Source organism: Crinia signifera, chromosome 3, assembly GCF_055691185.1.
Source record: "Crinia signifera chromosome 3, ASM5569118v1, whole genome shotgun sequence".
NCBI lineage: Eukaryota > Metazoa > Chordata > Amphibia > Anura > Myobatrachidae > Crinia > Crinia signifera.
The window spans coordinates 108076576-108093097 of record NC_139219.1 but is presented as its reverse complement, the minus strand read 5'-3'; the positions used below and the strand labels follow the sequence as shown (position 1 = coordinate 108093097).

At 42.0% G+C, this 16522-nt stretch overlaps 8 non-coding genes across 8 annotated transcripts; 6 read left to right on the top strand and 2 right to left on the bottom strand.

Annotated features, from left to right (window-relative positions):
* Nucleotides 1–460: 460 nt before the first annotated feature.
* Nucleotides 461–531, bottom strand: TRNAG-GCC (transfer RNA glycine (anticodon GCC)). Its single transcript has one exon. It is a non-coding gene; the product is annotated as a tRNA-Gly (tRNA).
* A 156-nt stretch (nucleotides 532–687) lies between these two features.
* Nucleotides 688–760, top strand: TRNAK-CUU (transfer RNA lysine (anticodon CUU)). Its single transcript has one exon. It is a non-coding gene; the product is annotated as a tRNA-Lys (tRNA).
* A 1036-nt stretch (nucleotides 761–1796) lies between these two features.
* On the top strand, nucleotides 1797–1869 carry TRNAE-CUC (transfer RNA glutamic acid (anticodon CUC)). The gene has a single exon. It is a non-coding gene; the product is annotated as a tRNA-Glu (tRNA).
* Nucleotides 1870–2690: 821 nt separating this feature from the next.
* TRNAG-GCC (transfer RNA glycine (anticodon GCC)) lies at nucleotides 2691–2761 on the bottom strand. Its single transcript has one exon. It is a non-coding gene; the product is annotated as a tRNA-Gly (tRNA).
* Nucleotides 2762–5912: 3151 nt separating this feature from the next.
* TRNAK-CUU (transfer RNA lysine (anticodon CUU)) lies at nucleotides 5913–5985 on the top strand. Its single transcript has one exon. It is a non-coding gene; the product is annotated as a tRNA-Lys (tRNA).
* Nucleotides 5986–10028: 4043 nt separating this feature from the next.
* Nucleotides 10029–10101, top strand: TRNAK-CUU (transfer RNA lysine (anticodon CUU)). Its single transcript has one exon. It is a non-coding gene; the product is annotated as a tRNA-Lys (tRNA).
* Nucleotides 10102–13024: 2923 nt separating this feature from the next.
* Nucleotides 13025–13097, top strand: TRNAK-CUU (transfer RNA lysine (anticodon CUU)). Its single transcript has one exon. It is a non-coding gene; the product is annotated as a tRNA-Lys (tRNA).
* Nucleotides 13098–16020: 2923 nt separating this feature from the next.
* TRNAK-CUU (transfer RNA lysine (anticodon CUU)) lies at nucleotides 16021–16093 on the top strand. Its single transcript has one exon. It is a non-coding gene; the product is annotated as a tRNA-Lys (tRNA).
* The last annotated feature ends 429 nt before the right edge of the window (nucleotides 16094–16522 follow it).

Genomic DNA, 16522 nt, shown 5'->3' with positions numbered 1-16522 from the left:
TTGTATGTTAAATTCTATACCTGCACCACCAAAATGCAAAGAGCCAGGCACTCTTTAACAAAATATATCGCTGTTTCAGGTGTACATCAGTGGGTGAAACCATGCAGGAATATCAGGATCTACTGAATGTGGAAACTTTGCTTTGGTTTAATAGTGTAGATTGAAGAGCAAGCGTTGCCTTGCCTTGATGCTACAACACTGTAACAAAGCCTGGCCAGCTTAGTCAATAGAAATAAAACTCCCAAGCTAAGAGTCATATGCTTTTAGTACAACATTTGTTTGGTGTTTATTCCCTTTTCAGATCCAGACCTCTCTCTTGGCAGGTGGGAATTCTACCACTAAACCACAAGATTCTACCATTAATTTATTGTATGTGGAATTCTATACCTGCACCACCAAAATGCAAAGAGCCAGACACTCTTTAACAAAATATACCATAATTTCAGTAAAACTTGAGTACTGCATTGGCCGGGAATCGAACCCGGGCCTCCCGCGTGGCAGGCGAGAATTCTACCACTGAACAACCAATGCTTCACATTTTACTTCACGGTTACTTACCCATTTTCCTCAATGTGTGAAACCAAGCATGCATCTCAGTGTACTGAATGTGGTGGCCTAGATCTACTTTAATAGCCTGTATTGCACTCCTTGGCTTGAGTGGCCTTTTTGTCATATCACAGTAACCAAGCCTGGCTAGCTCAGTCGGTAGAGCATGAGACTCTTAATCTCAGGGTCGTGGGTTCGAGCCCCACGTTGGGCGGTGTTTTTTCCCAGAATTCTACAGGCGAGATCTCTGTCACTACACAACCAAACGTGTTTTATTTGAAACTTAAAAGAGGTGTACATCAGTGTGTGAAACCAAGCAGGAATCTCAGGATCTACTAAATGTGGAAACCTTTCTTTGGTTTTATAGGTTGAAGGGCAATCCTTGCCTTGCCATGATGCCATAACACTGTAAAAAAGCCTAGCTATCTGAGTCAATAGCGAATAAGACTCCAAATCTAAGAGTCATTTGCTTTGAGCACAACATTGGGTGGTGTTTATTCCCTTTTCAGATCCATGCCTCCCTCATGGCAGGCGAGAATTCTACCACTAAACCACAAGATTCTACCACTAAATCATTGTATGTTGAATTCTATACCTGCACCACCAAAATGCAAAGAGCCAGGCACTCTTTAACAAAATATATCGCTTTTTCAGGTGTACATCAGTGGGTGAAACCATGCAGGAATATCAGGATCTACTGAATGTGGAAACTTTGCTTTGGTTTAATAGTGTAGATTGAAGAGCAAGCGTTGCCTTGCCTTGATGCTACAACACTGTAACAAAGCCTGGCCAGCTTAGTCAATAGAAATAAAACTCCCAAGCTAAGAGTCATATGCTTTTAGTACAACATTTGTTTGGTGTTTATTCCCTTTTCAGATCCAGACCTCTCTCTTGGCAGGTGGGAATTCTACCACTAAACCACAAGATTCTACCATTAATTTATTGTATGTGGAATTCTATACCTGCACCACCAAAATGCAAAGAGCCAGACACTCTTTAACAAAATATACCATAATTTCAGTAAAACTTGGCCGGGAATCGAACCCGGGCCTCCCGCGTGGCAGGCGAGAATTCTACCACTGAACAACCAATGCTTCACATTTTACTTCACGGTTACTTACCCATTTTCCTCAATGTGTGAAACCAAGCATGCATCTCAGTGTACTGAATGTGGTAGCCTAGATCTACTTTAATAGCTTGTATTGCACTCCTTGGCTTGAGTGGCCTTTTTGTCAAATCACTGTAGCCAAGCCTGGCTAGCTCAGTCGGTAGAGTATGAGACTCTCAATCTCAGGGTCGTGGGTTCGAGCCCCACGTTGGGTGGTGTTTTTTCCCAGAATTCTACAGGCGAGATCTCTGTCACTACACAACCAAACGTGTTTTATTTGAAATTTAAAAGAGGTGTACATCAGTGTGTGAAACCAAGCAGGAATCTCAGGATCTACTAAATGTGGAAACCTTGCTTTGGTTTTATAGATTAAAGGGCAATCCTTGCCTTGCCATGATGCCATAACACTGTAAAAAAGCCTAGCTATCTGAGTCAATAGCGAATAAGACTCCAAATCTAAGAGTCATTTGCTTTGAGCACAACATTGGGTGGTGTTTATTCCCTTTTCAGATCCATGCCTCCCTCATGGCAGGCGAGAATTCTACCACTAAACCACAAGATTCTACCACTAAATCATTGTATGTTAAATTCTATACCTGCACCACCAAAATGCAAAGAGCCAGGCACTCTTTAACAAAATATATCGCTGTTTCAGGTGTACATCAGTGGGTGAAACCATGCAGGAATATCAGGATCTACTGAATGTGGAAACTTTGCTTTGGTTTAATAGTGTAGATTGAAGAGCAAGCGTTGCCTTGCCTTGATGCTACAACACTGTAACAAAGCCTGGCCAGCTTAGTCAATAGAAATAAAACTCCCAAGCTAAGAGTCATATGCTTTTAGTACAACATTTGTTTGGTGTTTATTCCCTTTTCAGATCCAGACCTCTCTCTTGGCAGGTGGGAATTCTACCACTAAACCACAAGATTCTACCATTAATTTATTGTATGTGGAATTCTATACCTGCACCACCAAAATGCAAAGAGCCAGACACTCTTTAACAAAATATACCATAATTTCAGTAAAACTTGAGTACTGCATTGGCCGGGAATCGAACCCGGGCCTCCCGCGTGGCAGGCGAGAATTCTACCACTGAACAACCAATGCTTCACATTTTACTTCACGGTTACTTACCCATTTTCCTCAATTTGTGAAACCAAGCATGCATCTCAGTGTACTGAATGTGGTAGCCCAGATCTACTTTAATAGCTTGTAGGGCACTCCTTGGCTTGAGTGGCCTATTTGTCACACAACAGTAACCAAGCCTGGCTAGGTCAGTCGGTAGAGCATGAGACTCTTAATCTCAGGGTCGTGGGTTCGAGCCCCACGTTGGGCGGTGTTTTTTCCCAGAATTCTACAGGCGAGATCTCTGTCACTACACAACCAAACGTGTTTTATTTGAAACTTAAAAGAGGTGTACATCAGTGTGTGAAACCAAGCAGGAATCTCAGGATCTACTAAATGTGGAAACCTAGCTTTGGTTTTATAGATTGAAGGGCAATCCTTGCCTTGCCATGATGCCATAACACTGTAAAAAAGCCTAGTTATCTGAGTCAATAGCGAATAAGACTCCAAATCTAAGAGTCATTTGCTTTGAGCACAACATTGGGTGGTGTTTATTCCCTTTTCAGATCCATGCCTCCCTCATAGCAGGCGAGAATTCTACCACTAAACTATAAGATTCTACCACTAAATCATTGTATGTTGAATTCTATACCTGCACCACCAAAATGCAAAGAGCCAGGCACTCTTTAACAAAATATATTGCTGTTTCAGGTGTACATCAGTGGGTGAAACCATGCAGGAATATCAGGATCTACTGAATGTGGAAACTTTGCTTTGGTTTAATAGTGTAGATTGAAGAGCAAGCGTTGCCTTGCCTTGATGCTACAACACTGTAACAAAGCCTGGCCAGCTTAGTCAATAGAAATAAAACTCCCAAGCTAAGAGTCATATGCTTTTAGTACAACATTTGTTTGGTGTTTATTCCCTTTTCAGATCCAGACCTCTCTCTTGGCAGGTGGGAATTCTACCACTTAACCACAAGATTTTAACATTAATTTATTGTATGTGGAATTCTTTACCTGCACCACCAAAATGCAAAGAGCCAGACACTCTTTAACAAAATATACCATAATTTCAGTAAAACTTGAGTACTGCATTGGCCGGGAATCGAACCCGGGCCTCCCGCGTGGCAGGCGAGAATTCTACCACTGAACAAACAATGCTTCACATTTTATTTCACGGTTACTTACCCATTTTCCTCAATGTGTGAAACCAAGCATGCATCTCAGTGTACTGAATGTGGTAGCCTAGATCTACTTTAATAGCTTGTATTGCACTCCTTGGCTTGAGTGGCCTTTTTGTCAAATCACAGTAACCAAGCCTGGCTAGCTCAGTCGGTAGAGCATGAGACTCTTAATCTCAGGGTCATGGGTTCGAGCCCCACATTGGGCGGTGTTTTTTCCCAGAATTCTACAGGCGAGATCTCTGTCACTACACAACCAAACGTGTTTTATTTGAAACTTAAAAGAGGTGTACATCAGTGTGTGAAACCAAGCAGGAATCTCAGGATCTACTAAATGTGGAAACCTTGCTTTGGTTTTATAGATTGAAGGGCAATACTTGCCTTGCCATGATACCATAACACTGTAAAAAAGCCTAGCTATCTGAGTCAATAGCGAATAAGACTCCAAATCTAAGAGTCATTTGCTTTGAGCACAACATTGGGTGGTGTTTATTCCCTTTTCAGATCCATGCCTCCCTCATGGCAGGCGAGAATTCTACCACTAAACCACAAGATTCTACCACTAAATCATTGTATGTTGAATTCTATGCCTGCACCACCAAAATGCAAAGAGCCATGCACTATTTAACAAAATATATCGCTGTTTCAGGTGTACATCAGTGGGTGAAACCATGCAGGAATATCAGGATCTACTGAATGTGGAAACTTTGCTTTGGTTTAGTAGTGTAGATTGAAGAGCAAGCGTTGCCTTGCCTTGATGCTACAACACTGTAACAAAGCCTGGCCAGCTTAGTCAATAGAAATAAAACTCCCAAGCTAAGAGTCATATGCTTTTAGTACAACATTTGTTTGGTGTTTATTCCCTTTTCAGATCCAGACCTCTCTCTTGGCAGGTGGGAATTCTACCACTAAACCACAAGATTCTACCATTAATTTATTGTATGTGGAATTCTATACCTGCACCACCAAAAGCAAAGAGCCTGACACTCTTTAACAAAATATACCATAATTTCAGTAAAACTTGAGTACTGCATTGGCCGGGAATCGAACCCGGGCCTCCCGCGTGGCAGGCGAGAATTCTACCACTGAACAACCAATGTTTCACATTTTACTTCACGGTTACTTACCCATTTTCCTCAATTTGTGAAACCAAGCATGCATCTCAGTGTACTGAATGTGGTAGCCTAGATCTACTTTAATAGCTTGTAGGGCACTCCTTGGCTTAAGTGGCCTTTTTGTCACACAACAGTAACCAAGCCTGGCTAGCTTAGTCGGTAGAGCATGAGACTCTTAATCTCAGGGTCGTGGGTTCGAGCCCCACGTTGGGCGGTGTTTTTTCCCAGAATTCTACAAGCGAGATCTCTGTCACTACACAACCAAACGTGTTTTATTTGAAACTTAAAAGAGGTGTACATCAGTGTGTGAAACCAAGCAGGAATCTCAGGATCTACTAAATGTGGAAACCTTGCTTTGGTTTTATAAATTGAAGGGCAATCCTTGCCTTGCCATGATGCCATAACACTGTAAAAAAGTCTAGCTATCTGAGTCAATAGCGAATAAGACTCCAAATCTAAGAGTCATTTGCTTTGAGCACAACATTGGGTGGTGTTTATTCCCTTTTCAGATCCATGCCTCTCTCTTGGCAGGTGGGAATTCTACCACTAAACCACAAGATTCTACCTTTAATTTATTGTATGTGGAATTCTATACCTGCACCACCAAAAAGCAAAGAGCCTGACACTCTTTAACAAAATATACCATAATTTCAGTAAAACTTGAGTACTGCATTGGCCGGGAATCGAACCCGGGCCTCCCGCGTGGCAGGCGAGAATTCTACCACTGAACAACCAATGTTTCACATTTTGCTTCACGGTTACTTACCCATTTTCCTCAATTTGTGAAACCAGGCATGCATCTCAGTGTACTGAATGTGGTAGCCTAGATCTACTTTAATAGCTTGTATTGCACTCCTTGGCTTGAGTGGCCTTTTTGTCAAATCACAGTAACCAAGCCTGGCTAGCTCAGTCGGTAGAGCATGAGACTCTTAATCTCAGGGTCGTGGGTTCGAGCCCCACGTTGGGCGGTGTTTTTTCCCAGAATTCTACAGGCGAGATCTCTGTCACTACACAACCAAACATGTTTTATTTGAAACTCAAAAGAGGTGTACATCAGTGTGTGAAACCAAGCAGGAATCTCAGGATCTACTAAATGTGGAAACCTTGCTTTGGTTTTATAAATTGAAGGGCAATCCTTGCCTTGCCATGATGCCATAACACTGTAAAAAAGCCTAGCTATCTGAGTCAATAGCGAATAAGACTCCAAATCTAAGAGTCATTTGCTTTGAGCACAACATTGGGTGGTGTTTATTCCCTTTTCAGATCCATGCCTCCCTCATGGCAGGCGAGAATTCTACCACTAAACCACAAGATTCTACCACTAAATCATTGTATGTTAAATTCTATACCTGCACCACCAAATTGCAAAGAGCCAGGCACTCTTTAACAAAATATATCGCTGTTTCAGGTGTACATCAGTGGGTGAAACCATGCAGGAATATCAGGATCTACTGAATGTGGAAACTTTGCTTTGGTTTAATAGTGTAGATTGAAGAGCAAGCGTTGCCTTCCCTTGATGCTACAACACTGTAACAAAGCCTGGCCAGCTTAGTCAATAGAAATAAAACTCCCAAGCTAAGAGTCATATGCTTTTAGTACAACATTTGTTTGGTGTTTATTCCCTTTTCAGATCCAGACCTCTCTCTTGGCAGGTGGGAATTCTACCACTAAACCACAAGATTCTAACATTAATTTATTGTATGTGGAATTCTATACCTGCACCACCAAAAAGCAAAGAGCCAGACACTCTTTAACAAAATATACCATAATTTCAGTAAAACTTGAGTACTGCATTGGCCTGGAATCGAACCCGGGCCTCCCGCGTGGCAGGCGAGAATTCTACCACTGAACAACCAATGCTTCACATTTTACTTCACGGTTACTTACCCATTTTCCTCAATTTGTGAAACCAAGCATGCATCTCAGTATACTGAATGTGGTAGCCCAGATCTACTTTAATAGCTTGTAGGGCACTCCTTGGCTTGAGTGGCCTATTTGTCACACAACAGTAACCAAGCCTGGCTAGGTCAGTCGGTAGAGCATGAGACTCTTAATCTCAGGGTCGTGGGTTCGAGCCCCACGTTGGGCGGTGTTTTTTCCCAGAATTCTACAGGCGAGATCTCTGTCACTACACAACCAAACGTGTTTTATTTGAAACTTAAAAGAGGTGTACATCAGTGTGTGAAACCAAGCAGGAATCTCAGGATCTACTAAATGTGGAAACCTAGCTTTGGTTTTATAGATTGAAGGGCAATCCTTGCCTTGCCATGATGCCATAACACTGTAAAAAAGCCTAGTTATCTGAGTCAATAGCGAATAAGACTCCAAATCTAAGAGTCATTTGCTTTGAGCACAACATTGGGTGGTGTTTATTCCCTTTTCAGATCCATGCCTCCCTCATAGCAGGCGAGAATTCTACCACTAAACTATAAGATTCTACCACTAAATCATTGTATGTTGAATTCTATACCTGCACCACCAAAATGCAAAGAGCCAGGCACTCTTTAACAAAATATATTGCTGTTTCAGGTGTACATCAGTGGGTGAAACCATGCAGGAATATCAGGATCTACTGAATGTGGAAACTTTGCTTTGGTTTAATAGTGTAGATTGAAGAGCAAGCGTTGCCTTGCCTTGATGCTACAACACTGTAACAAAGCCTGGCCAGCTTAGTCAATAGAAATAAAACTCCCAAGCTAAGAGTCATATGCTTTTAGTACAACATTTGTTTGGTGTTTATTCCCTTTTCAGATCCAGACCTCTCTCTTGGCAGGTGGGAATTCTACCACTTAACCACAAGATTTTAACATTAATTTATTGTATGTGGAATTCTTTACCTGCACCACCAAAATGCAAAGAGCCAGACACTCTTTAACAAAATATACCATAATTTCAGTAAAACTTGAGTACTGCATTGGCCGGGAATCGAACCCGGGCCTCCCGCGTGGCAGGCGAGAATTCTACCACTGAACAAACAATGCTTCACATTTTACTTCACGGTTACTTACCCATTTTCCTCAATGTGTGAAACCAAGCATGCATCTCAGTGTACTGAATGTGGTAGCCTAGATCTACTTTAATAGCTTGTATTGCACTCCTTGGCTTGAGTGGCCTTTTTGTCAAATCACAGTAACCAAGCCTGGCTAGCTCAGTCGGTAGAGCATGAGACTCTTAATCTCAGGGTCATGGGTTCGAGCCCCACATTGGGCGGTGTTTTTTCCCAGAATTCTACAGGCGAGATCTCTGTCACTACACAACCAAACGTGTTTTATTTGAAACTTAAAAGAGGTGTACATCAGTGTGTGAAACCAAGCAGGAATCTCAGGATCTACTAAATGTGGAAACCTTGCTTTGGTTTTATAGATTGAAGGGCAATACTTGCCTTGCCATGATACCATAACACTGTAAAAAAGCCTAGCTATCTGAGTCAATAGCGAACAAGACTCCAAATCTAAGAGTCATTTGCTTTGAGCACAACATTGGGTGGTGTTTATTCCCTTTTCAGATCCATGCCTCCCTCATGGCAGGCGAGAATTCTACCACTAAACCACAAGATTCTACCACTAAATCATTGTATGTTGAATTCTATGCCTGCACCACCAAAATGCAAAGAGCCATGCACTATTTAACAAAATATATCGCTGTTTCAGGTGTACATCAGTGGGTGAAACCATGCAGGAATATCAGGATCTACTGAATGTGGAAACTTTGCTTTGGTTTAGTAGTGTAGATTGAAGAGCAAGCGTTGCCTTGCCTTGATGCTACAACACTGTAACAAAGCCTGGCCAGCTTAGTCAATAGAAATAAAACTCCCAAGCTAAGAGTCATATGCTTTTAGTACAACATTTGTTTGGTGTTTATTCCCTTTTCAGATCCAGACCTCTCTCTTGGCAGGTGGGAATTCTACCACTAAACCACAAGATTCTACCATTAATTTATTGTATGTGGAATTCTATACCTGCACCACCAAAAGCAAAGAGCCTGACACTCTTTAACAAAATATACCATAATTTCAGTAAAACTTGAGTACTGCATTGGCCGGGAATCGAACCCGGGCCTCCCGCGTGGCAGGCGAGAATTCTACCACTGAACAACCAATGTTTCACATTTTACTTCACGGTTACTTACCCATTTTCCTCAATTTGTGAAACCAAGCATGCATCTCAGTGTACTGAATGTGGTAGCCTAGATCTACTTTAATAGCTTGTAGGGCACTCCTTGGCTTAAGTGGCCTTTTTGTCACACAACAGTAACCAAGCCTGGCTAGCTTAGTCGGTAGAGCATGAGACTCTTAATCTCAGGGTCGTGGGTTCGAGCCCCACGTTGGGCGGTGTTTTTTCCCAGAATTCTACAAGCGAGATCTCTGTCACTACACAACCAAACGTGTTTTATTTGAAACTTAAAAGAGGTGTACATCAGTGTGTGAAACCAAGCAGGAATCTCAGGATCTACTAAATGTGGAAACCTTGCTTTGGTTTTATAAATTGAAGGGCAATCCTTGCCTTGCCATGATGCCATAACACTGTAAAAAAGTCTAGCTGTCTGAGTCAATAGCGAATAAGACTCCAAATCTAAGAGTCATTTGCTTTGAGCACAACATTGGGTGGTGTTTATTCCCTTTTCAGATCCATGCCTCTCTCTTGGCAGGTGGGAATTCTACCACTAAACCACAAGATTCTACCATTAATTTATTGTATGTGGAATTCTATACCTGCACCACCAAAAAGCAAAGAGCCTGACACTCTTTAACAAAATATACCATAATTTCAGTAAAACTTGAGTACTGCATTGGCCGGGAATCGAACCCGGGCCTCCCGCGTGGCAGGCGAGAATTCTACCACTGAACAACCAATGTTTCACATTTTACTTCACGGTTACTTACCCATTTTCCTCAATTTGTGAAACCAAGCATGCATCTCAGTGTACTGAATGTGGTAGCCTAGATCTACTTTAATAGCTTGTATTGCACTCCTTGGCTTGAGTGGCCTTTTTGTCAAATCACAGTAACCAAGCCTGGCTAGCTCAGTCGGTAGAGCATGAGACTCTTAATCTCAGGGTCGTGGGTTCGAGCCCCACGTTGGGCGGTGTTTTTTCCCAGAATTCTACAGGCGAGATCTCTGTCACTACACAACCAAACATGTTTTATTTGAAACTCAAAAGAGGTGTACATCAGTGTGTGAAACCAAGCAGGAATCTCAGGATCTACTAAATGTGGAAACCTTGCTTTGGTTTTATAAATTGAAGGGCAATCCTTGCCTTGCCATGATGCCATAACACTGTAAAAAAGCCTAGCTATCTGAGTCAATAGCGAATAAGACTCCAAATCTAAGAGTCATTTGCTTTGAGCACAACATTGGGTGGTGTTTATTCCCTTTTCAGATCCATGCCTCCCTCATGGCAGGCGAGAATTCTACCACTAAACCACAAGATTCTACCACTAAATCATTGTATGTTAAATTCTATACCTGCACCACCAAATTGCAAAGAGCCAGGCACTCTTTAACAAAATATATCGCTGTTTCAGGTGTACATCAGTGGGTGAAACCATGCAGGAATATCAGGATCTACTGAATGTGGAAACTTTGCTTTGGTTTAATAGTGTAGATTGAAGAGCAAGCGTTGCCTTCCCTTGATGCTACAACACTGTAACAAAGCTTGGCCAGCTTAGTCAATAGAAATAAAACTCCCAAGCTAAGAGTCATATGCTTTTAGTACAACATTTGTTTGGTGTTTATTCCCTTTTCAGATCCAGACCTCTCTCTTGGCAGGTGGGAATTCTACCACTAAACCACAAGATTCTAACATTAATTTATTGTATGTGGAATTCTATACCTGCACCACCAAAAAGCAAAGAGCCAGACACTCTTTAACAAAATATACCATAATTTCAGTAAAACTTGAGTACTGCATTGGCCTGGAATCGAACCCGGGCCTCCCGCGTGGCAGGCGAGAATTCTACCACTGAACAACCAATGCTTCACATTTTACTTCACGGTTACTTACCCATTTTCCTCAATTTGTGAAACCAAGCATGCATCTCAGTATACTGAATGTGGTAGCCCAGATCTACTTTATTAGCTTGTAGGGCACTCCTTGGCTTGAGTGGCCTATTTGTCACACAACAGTAACCAAGCCTGGCTAGGTCAGTCGGTAGAACATGAGACTCTTAATCTCAGGGTCGTGGGATCGAGCCCCACGTTGGGCGGTGTTTTTTCCCAGAATTCTACAGGCGAGATCTCTGTCACTACACAACCAAACGTGTTTTATTTGAAACTTAAAAGAGGTGTACATCAGTGTGTGAAACCAAGCAAGAATCTCAGGATCTACTAAATGTGGAAACCTAGCTTTGGTTTTATAGATTGAAGGGCAATCCTTGCCTTGCCATGATGCCATAACACTGTAAAAAAGCCTAGTTATCTGAGTCAATAGCGAATAAGACTCCAAATCTAAGAGTCATTTGCTTTGAGCACAACATTGGGTGGTGTTTATTCCCTTTTCAGATCCATGCCTCCCTCATGGCAGGCTAGAATTCTACCACTAAACCACAAGATTCTACCACTAAATCATTGTATGTTGAATTCTATACCTGCACCACCAAAATGCAAAGAGCCAGGCACTCTTTAACAAAATATATCGCTGTTTCAGGTGTACATCAGTGGGTGAAACCATGCAGGAATATCAGGATCTACTGAATGTGGAAACTTTGCTTTGGTTTAATAGTGTAGATTGAAGAGCAAGCGTTGCCTTGCCTTGATGCTACAACACTGTAACAAAGCCTGGCCAGCTTAGTCAATAGAAATAAAACTCCCAAGCTAAGAGTCATATGCTTTTAGTACAACATTTGTTTGGTGTTTATTCCCTTTTCAGATCCAGACCTCTCTCTTGGCAGGTGGGAATTCTACCACTAAACCACAAGATTCTAACATTAATTTATTGTATGTGGAATTCTATACCTGCACCACCAAAAAGCAAAGAGACAGACACTCTTTAACAAAATATACCATAATTTCAGTAAAACTTGAGTACTGCATTGGCTGGGAATCAAACCCGGGCCTCCCGCGTGGCAGGCGAGAATTCTACCACTGAACAACCAATGCTTCACATTTTACTTCACGGTTACTTACCCATTTTCCTCAATTTGTGAAACCAAGCATGCATCTCAGTGTACTGAATGTGGTAGCCTAGATCTACTTTAATAGCTTGTAGGGCACTCCTTGGCTTAAGTGGCCTTTTTGTCACACAACAGTAACCAAGCCTGGCTAGCTTAGTCGGTAGAGCATGCGTCTCTTAATCTCAGGGTCGTGGGTTCGAGCCCCACGTTGGGCGGTGTTTTTTCCCAGAATTCTACAAGCGAGATCTCTGTCACTACACAACCAAACGTGTTTTATTTGAAACTTAAAAGAGGTGTACATCAGTGTGTGAAACCAAGCAGGAATCTCAGGATCTACTAAATGTGGAAACCTTGCTTTGGTTTTATAAATTGAAGGGCAATCCTTGCCTTGCCATGATGCCATAACACTGTAAAAAAGTCTAGCTATCTGAGTCAATAGCGAATAAGACTCCAAATCTAAGAGTCATTTGCTTTGAGCACAACATTGGGTGGTGTTTATTCCCTTTTCAGATCCATGCCTCTCTCTTGGCAGGTGGGAATTCTACCACTAAACCACAAGATTCTACCATTAATTTATTGTATGTGGAATTCTATACCTGCACCACCAAAAAGCAAAGAGCCTGACACTCTTTAACAAAATATACCATAATTTCAGTAAAACTTGAGTACTGCATTGGCCGGGAATCGAACCCGGGCCTCCCGCGTGGCAGGCGAGAATTCTACCACTGAACAACCAATGTTTCACATTTTACTTCACGGTTACTTACCCATTTTCCTCAATTTGTGAAACCAAGCATGCATCTCAGTGTACTGAATGTGGTAGCCTAGATCTACTTTAATAGCTTGTATTGCACTCCTTGGCTTGAGTGGCCTTTTTGTCAAATCACAGTAACCAAGCCTGGCTAGCTCAGTCGGTAGAGCATGAGACTCTTAATCTCAGGGTCGTGGGTTCGAGCCCCACGTTGGGCGGTGTTTTTTCCCAGAATTCTACAGGCGAGATCTCTGTCACTACACAACCAAACATGTTTTATTTGAAACTCAAAAGAGGTGTACATCAGTGTGTGAAACCAAGCAGGAATCTCAGGATCTACTAAATGTGGAAACCTTGCTTTGGTTTTATAAATTGAAGGGCAATCCTTGCCTTGCCATGATGCCATAACACTGTAAAAAAGCCTAGCTATCTGAGTCAATAGCGAATAAGACTCCAAATCTAAGAGTCATTTGCTTTGAGCACAACATTGGGTGGTGTTTATTCCCTTTTCAGATCCATGCCTCCCTCATGGCAGGCGAGAATTCTACCACTAAACCACAAGATTCTACCACTAAATCATTGTATGTTTAATTCTATACCTGCACCACCAAATTGCAAAGAGCCAGGCACTCTTTAACAAAATATATCGCTGTTTCAGGTGTACATCAGTGGGTGAAACCATGCAGGAATATCAGGATCTACTGAATGTGGAAACTTTGCTTTGGTTTAATAGTGTAGATTGAAGAGCAAGCCTTGCCTTGCCTTGATGCTACAACACTGTAACAAAGCCTGGCCAGCTTAGTCAATAGAAATAAAACTCCCAAGCTAAGAGTCATATGCTTTTAGTACAACATTTGTTTGGTGTTTATTCCCTTTTCAGATCCAGACCTCTCTCTTGGCAGGTGGGAATTCTACCACTAAACCACAAGATTCTAACATTAATTTATTGTATGTGGAATTCTATACCTGCACCACCAAAAAGCAAAGAGCCAGACACTCTTTAACAAAATATACCATAATTTCAGTAAAACTTGAGTACTGCATTGGCCTGGAATCGAACCCGGGCCTCCCGCGTGGCAGGCGAGAATTCTACCACTGAACAACCAATGCTTCACATTTTACTTCACGGTTACTTACCCATTTTCCTCAATTTGTGAAACCAAGCATGCATCTCAGTATACTGAATGTGGTAGCCCAGATCTACTTTAATAGCTTGTAGGGCACTCCTTGGCTTGAGTGGCCTATTTGTCACACAACAGTAACCAAGCCTGGCTAGGTCAGTCGGTAGAACATGAGACTCTTAATCTCAGGGTCGTGGGATCGAGCCCCACGTTGGGCGGTGTTTTTTCCCAGAATTCTACAGGCGAGATCTCTGTCACTACACAACCAAACGTGTTTTATTTGAAACTTAAAAGAGGTGTACATCAGTGTGTGAAACCAAGCAGGAATCTCAGGATCTACTAAATGTGGAAACCTAGCTTTGGTTTTATAGATTGAAGGGCAATCCTTGCCTTGCCATGATGCCATAACACTGTAAAAAAGCCTAGTTATCTGAGTCAATAGCGAATAAGACTCCAAATCTAAGAGTCATTTGCTTTGAGCACAACATTGGGTGGTGTTTATTCCCTTTTCAGATCCATGCCTCCCTCATGGCAGGCTAGAATTCTACCACTAAACCACAAGATTCTACCACTAAATCATTGTATGTTGAATTCTATACCTGCACCACCAAAATGCAAAGAGCCAGGCACTCTTTAACAAAATATATCGCTGTTTCAGGTGTACATCAGTGGGTGAAACCATGCAGGAATATCAGGATCTACTGAATGTGGAAACTTTGCTTTGGTTTAATAGTGTAGATTGAAGAGCAAGCGTTGCCTTGCCTTGATGCTACAACACTGTAACAAAGCCTGGCCAGCTTAGTCAATAGAAATAAAACTCCCAAGCTAAGAGTCATATGCTTTTAGTACAACATTTGTTTGGTGTTTATTCCCTTTTCAGATCCAGACCTCTCTCTTGGCAGGTGGGAATTCTACCACTAAACCACAAGATTCTAACATTAATTTATTGTATGTGGAATTCTATACCTGCACCACCAAAAAGCAAAGAGACAGACACTCTTTAACAAAATATACCATAATTTCAGTAAAACTTGAGTACTGCATTGGCTGGGAATCGAACCCGGGCCTCCCGCGTGGCAGGCGAGAATTCTACCACTGAACAACCAATGCTTCACATTTTACTTCACGGTTACTTACCCATTTTCCTCAATTTGTGAAACCAAGCATGCATCTCAGTGTACTGAATGTGGTAGCCTAGATCTACTTTAATAGCTTGTAGGGCACTCCTTGGCTTGAGTGGCCTTTTTGTCACACAACAGTAACCAAGCCTGGCTCGCTCAGTCGGTAGAGCATGAGACTCTTAATCTCAGGGTCGTGGGTTCGAGCCCCACGTTGGGCGGTGTTTTTTCCCAGAATTCTACAAGCGAGATCTCTGTCACTACACAACCAAACGTGTTTTATTTGAAACTTAAAAGAGGTGTACATCAGTGTGTGAAACCAAGCAGGAATCTCAGGATCTACTAAATGTGGAAACCTTGCTTTGGTTTTATAAATTGAAGGGCAATCCTTGCCTTGCCATGATGCCATAACACTGTAAAAAAGTATAGCTATCTGAGTCAATAGCGAATAAGACTCCAAATCTAAGAGTCATTTGCTTTGAGCACAACATTGGGTGGTGTTTATTCCCTTTTCAGATCCATGCCTCTCTCTTGGCAGGTGGGAATTCTACCACTAAACCACAAGATTCTACCATTAATTTATTGTATGTGGAATTCTATACCTGCACCACCAAAAAGCAAAGAGCCTGACACTCTTTAACAAAATATACCATAATTTCAGTAAAACTTGAGTACTGCATTGGCCGGGAATCGAACCCGGGCCTCCCGCGTGGCAGGCGAGAATTCTACCACTGAACAACCAATGTTTCACATTTTACTTCACGGTTACTTACCCATTTTCCTCAATTTGTGAAACCAAGCATGCATCTCAGTGTACTGAATGTGGTAGCCTAGATCTACTTTAATAGCTTGTATTGCACTCCTTGGCTTGAGTGGCCTTTTTGTCAAATCACAGTAACCAAGCCTGGCTAGCTCAGTCGGTAGAGCATGAGACTCTTAATCTCAGGGTCGTGGGTTCGAGCCCCACGTTGGGCGGTGTTTTTTCCCAGAATTCTACAGGCGAGATCTCTGTCACTACACAACCAAACATGTTTTATTTGAAACTCAAAAGAGGTGTACATCAGTGTGTGAAACCAAGCAGGAATCTCAGGATCTACTAAATGTGGAAACCTTGCTTTGGTTTTATAAATTGAAGGGCAATCCTTGCCTTGCCATGATGCCATAACACTGTAAAAAAGCCTAGCTATCTGAGTCAATAGCGAATAAGACTCCAAATCTAAGAGTCATTTGCTTTGAGCACAACATTGGGTGGTGTTTATTCCCTTTTCAGATCCATGCCTCCCTCATGGCAGGCGAGAATTCTACCACTAAACCACAAGATTCTACCACTAAATCATTGTATGTTTAATTCTATACCTGCACCACCAAATTGCAAAGAGCCAGGCACTCTTTAACAAAATATAT